This window comes from Adiantum capillus-veneris, chromosome 28 (assembly GCF_014529385.1).
Source record: "Adiantum capillus-veneris isolate H3 chromosome 28, ASM1452938v2, whole genome shotgun sequence".
In the NCBI taxonomy this organism is placed as follows: domain Eukaryota; kingdom Viridiplantae; phylum Streptophyta; class Polypodiopsida; order Polypodiales; family Pteridaceae; genus Adiantum; species Adiantum capillus-veneris.
In genome coordinates, this window is record NC_140958.1 from 96929798 (window position 1) to 96938344 (window position 8547).

The window sequence follows — 8547 nt, forward strand, 5'->3', positions numbered from 1 at the left end:
CAGACAAACAAGAAATTCCATTGATCAAAGCTTGAATACATCTTGTTTGTCATTACCTACGACTTATCTATATATATGAAAGTTACAACTGTTTAACTGAATGTTCTTGGCATATATATCCGATTGAGAAAAATCCAACCTAACCATATTTCGAGAAGCTAATTCCGACCAGCATGATGAAATCCGACTAAGCACTATTCTAGCGATCCTATTACCCATTCAACACATGGCACGCCCCAGTGGTGGATTTCAAAGAAATCCGACTCGGATTCACATATTTCTTGATCCAAAATAATATATGACCAAAAACAGCTTCAAAAATTACATCTGCCAGCTAGTCTGTAAATGCTAAGGCTTGATTTACTTCTCAGTAGCTCCATAAAGATCACCATCTACAACTATATCAAAAGAGACCTCCAACTGGTATTATGAAATCTGTTGTGTCATGTAATTCCATTTCCAGCTCAGCATTCATTTTCTGCTCTAATTCTTGATTCATCATATCCTGCAATGGTTTTCTGAACATTCAGCTAACTCAACTTTCTGTTGCTCCTCTGCAATTACCACTTTTCCTTCTGTTTTGCTCTTAGTTCCTGCACCTGCTTGATCCAATGCTCTCTTTCCTTCTTGAGCTGTTCTACCTCCATCATCAAGTCAGCTTCATGTGTACCAACAAAACCAGTTCTAACCATTTCATATGGATGCTTCAACACAGTGGTCAATCTCTCTTTCATTGCTTGCCATGCCTCTTACATTGTACTCTTCAATTGTTGCATGATTCCCTGCACATCCCCTTCTGACATCAATACCCAATTAACATCCAACTCCTCTTGATTTAAATCCTACTTCTCTATATCCAACAAAGGTTGAATCCTCTACTCAAACATCAAATTATGAACCTACAAATCTTCATTTCTACATGCCAGTTGCTACAGCTAATGGTTGGCTTCTCTTCCAAAGTCATTGTCCATTCTCTAAACATCCCTAAAGACATTTTAACCTTTGCTAACTCATTCTTATGCTGCATCAGCACCTGTTGCATCTCATCTTTATGATTCAACTTTAAATTCTCCATATCCAAGTTCAAACTCTGCACCATATCAAGATGTTCCTGCAAATTTAACACCTCTGCTTCCCCTGTTTTTGACATGGACTGCTCCTGATTTTCTAATTGTAACTGCTGGCTGCTCAGAAACTGTTAAACCTGGGTTAGCATATGTATAGCCATCCCTTCATCTTCAATGCCAACCTTTTGCTGCATCTTGTTGACAGTCCCTGATTCAAAGTGCAACTTTCTCACTGCTTTGAACACTTCAGAGTCTACCTTTCTCTTCTTTGACAATGTGAACACCTTCCCCAATTTGGTTGTTGTTTCCACTTTCTCACCATAAGTAGTAATTGGAGCATCCAACTTCTTCATTGATTCAAACATTTCTGTATTTTTGACAGCCTTCAATGCTTTTTCCTCAGAATATATTTCTTGTACCAAAAACCTAAAGGATGACATCTTTTCCTAATTTTCCTGCACATATGCTGGCAGCTCTACCTTTTGGGCTAATTCTTATCCTCCTTCAACACCTATGTTCTGCCTAATAAACTTGCACCTGTGTTATCATCTGCCTTCTTCTGTTCACTGAGGAGTTTTTGTGAAAAACTGAACATTGCTGCTAAAAATGCAGATAACCTGCTGCCATTTTGAGCCTTTCTTTTGTCTGTCTGACATATAAATCTCACCTGCAATTTTATCATACAACCAATGTGCCCAACTCACTTTACCCCCCATGCTCTGCAAAATATAAGGGTCCATAGTTGTCTTTTGACATATAGTCAAACTTTATTAGAAAACATAATCTCTCCAAATGCCACTTGAGCTGCTCCCTCTTGACATAATTAACATTCTTCAGCATATAGTATTTCCTATTACCCTTGGTAGGCCCAAGCTCCTTCTTCAACAAAACTTCAGAACATCTAGGAATGGTGATGATACCCTTCAATGGCAAATGAAATACCTGTGAAACCAACTTCAGGGAAAAAGATATTGTACTAGTAAGCATACCCCTGGTTTTCCTAAGAATATCTAACTGTGACTTTGCATAATAAATATGTCTCCAATCATCCCATGGCAAAGTCACAAAAGCATGCAAACCTACGTTCTATAGCCATGCCACATTAATGTCCATTGTCAAGTCGAGAGATACCTTAAAATCCATAAAAGGATCCATCAAGGGCTGTTGCAGTTTTACTGTGCTGAGAGGAGTTTGTGCAGCGACCTCTTCTACTCCTGAAGCCTCCTCGTCCTCCGGGCTGCTGATGTCAACACTCAGGACTTGCCCCTTGAGATGCACCCTTCTCGACTGATCATCCTGCTCTGCCTCGGGCTGCATGACTGCGTTTGTCTTCCCTTTCACCATGACTGAAGGTATGCGCAGGGTGGGCATGTACTTGAAAAAGTTTGGGGACAACATAAGGCACGGTGAAGCTTGGCAGAGGTGATGGTTCGCGCTTGCAAAAAACGCACTCTGCTTTTCTCCCACGGCAAATAGTATGTGGTGCGCTATGATTACACTTAGTGGAGAATCCTCCCGCTTTTCAATATAAAATATCAAATCTCCATTAAAAATTCCGACCCAGAAACATCCGATCATCAAAACTCCGACACCAGGTATTCCGAGAGTCCGACTGAAAAACTGTAAATACTGATTCCCCTGTCCTGTTATGAAGCTGCTATGCATTGTACTGTTAATCTCAACACTATTGGTGGTCCTATTTTGAGATTGCAGAGCTCCAAACCTTGTATCCAGACTGCTTTCTGCAAACTCTTTTGGCTGAACCAGTCCTTCTAATGGCCATTCCAAATGGGGTGGTTTCCCTTGAAACTTTTTTAATTTGAACCCATTAACAGGTTTTTCAACCCTGGTACCAAAAACATCAGCAACTATGAAAGTTCCCTATCCCAAATCTTGGACAACTTATATGGACCAATATATCTCAAAGTTAACTTGCCTGGATGTGGCCCTAATCTAGAATTATACAACATAACCCAATCTCCAACCTGGAAAACCTTAAACTTAACATTCATACTCACCCAAGCTTTCCTCCTTCTTTAAATCACTTCATATATGTATGAACTTATTAATCTGTCCTCTTCTAACTGTAGCAAATATTTGCTCCTGTACCCAACTGATAATTTAGGACTCATTTTTTCTGCAGTTACTCTAAGACTGGGTACCACAAATTCCATAGGAACCATAGCTTCCAGACCATATACCAATTTGAATGGATTCATACCTATGGTGAGCTTGAGAGCTGTCCTAAAGGACCATAATGCTGAATCAAGATTCTGATCCCAATCTTTCTTGTTATCTTGAACAATTTTCTTCAATATCTTCACCAAAGTCTTATTGGTGCTTTCAGCCTGTCCATTAGCTTGAGGATGATAAGTTGTGGACTTTTTATGCATAATCATGTGAGTTTTTGTTAATTCAGAAATTACCTCATTCAGAAAATGGCTTCCTTTGTCACTCACCAACTCCACAGGACACCCAAACCTTGTCATGATGTTATGATACAGAAATCTGGATACACTCTGAGCTTTATTGTCTTTGAGAGCAACAACTTCCACCACTTGGTACAATAATCTGTAGCCACCAAAATGTAACTACATCCTTTACTGGTAGTGGGCTTGACATGTCAAACAAAGTCCATTCCCCACTTTTGAAAAGGTTGTAGAGGTAATATAGGATGATCAAACATTCTATCCCATGAATTTGGCTGACCCAACTTCTAACAAAACACACAGCTTATAGCATGCTCATGGGCATCTTTCAACATAGTGGGCCACCACAATCCAGCTTGCAACACTTTCTTACTTGTTATATCACTTAAAAAATGTCCTCTAGTTGTTCCTGAATGAGCTTCTTGCAAACATCCTTCTGTTCAAAATCTGGAACACACCTTCTAATAACTTGATCAATCCCTTTCCTGTATAATACTCTTGCTATCACCAAAAATGGTCTACTTTTTAAAGCAAACTTCCTCCTATGATCACTGAAAATCCCATTGGCGTTGTACCATTTGTAAAAAATGTTAACATCTGGTCAAACCATGATTCAAAGACTGTATTTTGAACTTCAAACAAATCAACATCAGGTAGATCATCCTGAACACCTGTTGATTTCTCACCAGTATCAATTCTACTTAAATAATCAGCTATGGTGTGCTCTTTGCCAGGAGTATAAAAAAATTTAAAATCAAATTCCTGTAACAACAACATCCATCTAGCTAATCTTCCAATCAGCAATGGCTTTTTAATCAGATAAAGCAATGCATGATGATCCACATGGAAAATAACTCTGTTGCTCAACAAATAATGTCTGAATTTAGCTAAATCATATAGCATGCCAAGATCTTCCCTTTCTGTCACCGCATAATTCCTTTTAGCAGATGTTAACACCCTACTAGCATAGTAGACACGTTTGAACCATCCCCTAATTCTTTCCTGCATGAGGACAACACCAATATCCATATCCGATGCATCAACAAATACATGAAAAGGTAATGACCAATCTGGAGGTTGTAATATTGGTGCCACTGACAACATCTTTTTTAACATCTGAAATGAGCTCTCCTGAGGTTCAACCCATACAAAAAGTACATTCTTCTTTGTTGGATGGGTAAGAGGTAAGCAAACATTTGCCAAATATCTGACATATCTAGCATGCCATTTCACCTGACCAACAAACCTGCTAACTTCTTTCACATTTTCTGGGGCTTTTGCTCCTTTGATAACTTCAATCTTCTTGTCATCAATGCCTTCCTTTGAAACTACATGACATAAAAGTACCCCACTTCGGCATGCAATGACACTCTTAAACGGATTAAGGCACATTCTGAATTTTCGACATCTTTCAAAACATAACTTCAAATGCTAAAGATGTAGTTCCTTCTTGCCAAATAATGAAATATTCATCCACAAAAACTCTCATGAAATCCTGCAAATAAGGTTGAAAGGTCTTGTATGCTGTAAAATTGAATGATGGCGGTCCATTTTTGAGTCCAAAAGTCATAATTGTAGATGCATAAGCACCCCACCCTGTGATAAAAGCTGTTTTATGTTGATCCTTTTCAGCCATCTGTACCCTGAAAAACCATCCAAAAAGCTATACATCTCTTTACCTGCTACAACATCCAATATGGCATTGAAAAAGGATTTGTAATAGTGGCTGCATTCAACTTTTTGTAATCAACACAAATTCTGATTTTTCCATTTTTCTTAGGCACCACAATGATTGGTGACAACCATGTAACCTCATGAATAGGTTTGATTAACCCGACAACTAATAGCTATTGATTATTCTTCTTCGGTTTGCCTTTGCTACTTTCAGCTTCAATATCCGAGGATGCCTCAAAATCATTATCTTCATCAGTTCTAGAGTCACCATCTGACTCTGCTTCTGATTGAGAGCTATGCTTACTTCTAGTCTTTGTCCTAGTTTTTTGAACCCTTGCTGCAGAGGTGACCAAATTGTCAAAGCCATCAGCAATGCCACAACATTCTTCAATCCCCTTCTCAAACCTTTCAAAAAATATCCAACATCTCATCTGTGGGCCTCTCATTACCCTGTAATCTCTCCACCAAAAAATTTTGAATGTTTGAGTATAATCTTCCACCAACATACTTTGCTATATACTATCCTTGCTTTTCTTTAAAATATCAGTCAGAGTTTTTTCTTTTCTGAATCTCTGTAAAAATGCTATGCACAGTGCAACATAATTTTCAAAATGTGCAATTCCATATTGGTTAAAGAAACTCATTTATATCATTACCATATACTGCTTCATGTCCACTAGCTTGCCACCTGGTCTCAAATTGAGCCATATGACAATCTGCATCTTCACCTAACTTGCCTCTAAATTTTGCTGCTTTATCCTTGGGATTAGGAGGTGGTTGAGACATAGGGGGAGGCTGAGGTATTCTCCTAGTTTGTTGCCCGGTAGATACATGTAGTGGGTCAAAGTGGAGTCTTCTTCTACTTCTTGCAGATCCTGCTGTCAAGAGTAGAGCCCCGACAAATTGGCCCACTCGCCTTCATGTTGTTTCTCCTGAACTTTCTCCTACCTGATTCCCTGGTTGCACTTCAGAGACATCTTCATCAGCTGCCTCCTCTATTGTATCGTCATAATGAAAGGGATCAATATTCCCTGCTTGGGTCTGAGCCCTTGTATAATAGACCCTAGATACCCTTCTTCGTTGCTCTAACATACATCATCAGTTAATGTAACAGAGATACCCACAACAATGCTAACACCGAGAAATTTTTCTACCAAACCCTAACAAAGCTGTAAACACAAAAAAATCGCCAAATGTGTTGGGGTTCATCAACACAATAATTTCTCTCTCACACATACTCTCAAACAGAGAATCAGACTTTACTCCATAAACAAACTCATCATAGAAATACACTCAGACAACTTCAGACATCATATCAGAGCTAAGAGAAGAAGATCAAAAACACAATAAATTCCATTGATCAAAGCTTGAATACATCTTGTTCGTCATTACCTACGACTTCTACTATATATATGAAAGTTACAGCTGTTTAATTGAATGTTCTTGGCAGATAAATCCGACTGAGAAAAATTCGACCTAACCATATTCCGAGAAGCTAATTTCTACCAGCATGACAAAATCCGACGAAGCACTATTCTGGCAATCCTATTACCCATTCAACATGCACATGGAAACATGTCAGGCTCTCCCTATGCTTAGCCGCATGGTGTGCTTGAACCCTATTGGCTGGGCTAAAGAGGGGTCCAATGTGCTTCTAGTTCAATTCAACAAATATCTAGATATTTTCAAGCTCTCTCTCTAAAAGAGGTAAGGAGGAAACTTGTCCTAATGCTTTGAAGAAAAAAGAACCATTCACGTTGAAGGATAGTTATCTTTCAAACGGCAGTAGGCTATGTGTTACTCACCCATACAATAAGAAATTCATGTTTGAATCACATGCTTCTCCTTATGCGGGGGAAAGAGGGATTCCATAGTCTACTCTTCGAGGAGTAGAAATGTATTTCTGTTGGTCTACCATTAAAAGTAAACATACAAGAGTATGTTTCAAATGCGTGGTATACCAAAAATTGAAATTTGATCGAGGGAAGCAACTTGGATTGTTTCAGTAAGAAAACACACTCTATGCCTGTAAAAAAGACTATTCAGGCACATCAAACGGCAACCCTCTTTAGATCTCAAATTTTCAAGTATCATGGCTTACCAACATCCATAGTGTCGGACAAAGATCCTAGAATGAAAATTAATTTCTAGAAGGTTATCTTTGAGAATCTAGGAAGTAGATTAAATTTCTCTTTCGGCCTATCATCCACAAATGATGACCAAATTGAAATAACTAAACTAACGATTCTTGAATCTACTAGCCTATGTCATGGAATTAGATCAACATTCTCAATGAGAGAAGTATCTATCTCTTATAGAGTATGCGTACAATGATATTGTACATAATTCTATGGGGAAAGCAATGGTTTAGATGGTTTAAAAAGTTGTACATGCTTCTATGGGGAAAGCACATTTTGAGGTTAAAGAGGGAAGATCCAAAAATCCCTCACTACTTAAAGTACATGGGAAGATCTTCGGTACTACTCATGAATATAGCCGAGATTCACAAGAATATTTTCCAAAGATTAAAAAGGTTATATCCATCCTACAGCAAAGGCCAAAAGGGTTCCTGCTAATAAGCACATAAGAGCGTTACCCTTTAAGGAAAATGATTGGCTCTTGCTAAAGTTTCTCAAGGCTCATCTAAGGCATAGTACTGGTGGCAAGATTCCTACGGGCCATCAAAGTATTATGCTAAACTAGCAAAAATATACTATGGTCCTTCTTTCTAAATTCTTAAGCCAATCGATGAGATGGCTTATCAATAAAAGCTGCCCAACCATTGGCTCATGCACAATGTTTTCCATGAGAGCCTATGTAAGTCTTATAAAGAAGCACCACCAAAAGAAGCAACAGTTGCAAACCCTCTAAAAATTGAAGATCAAGAAGGAGTACTTCAATCTGAGTCCATCCTATGACATAAGGACAAGGTATAAAGAAACGGTAAGATTTTTTTTTTAAAGATGCTAGATGGATGCAAATAACCTAGCTTAAGGATAATATGAACCTTGTCAATGCTTACAATGCAACACTTGAATAGGAAAATGAAAATGCATTTTAAATGAACAATGTTTTTGTCTTATAAGACTAGTTTTCTTTTTATTGTGCGCAAATTTAGATAGTATGTATCCTTAGGATCATGTTTGTGGTGACGACATCTCCCAAAGACCAAGTAGAACTTGTCACTCTACTTTGGAAGTATGATATGGACTAAAGAGCAGACATGTTTGCGGCAGCTAAGTCTCCCAAGCACCAAGTGGATTAGTTATCCATCTTGGAAAGATGTCGTACGATAAAAAGGAATCCTCTACCCACTAAGAAACATACACTAATGACTAGGATTTATCTTCTCTACCTCACAGTCAAGAACGACTATG

General features: G+C 38.4%; 1 pseudogene; it reads right to left on the minus strand.

Moving 5' to 3' along the window:
• Positions 1-314: 314 nt before the first annotated feature.
• Positions 315-1662, minus strand: LOC147420938 (uncharacterized; annotated as a pseudogene).
• Positions 1663-8547: the final 6885 nt, after the last annotated feature.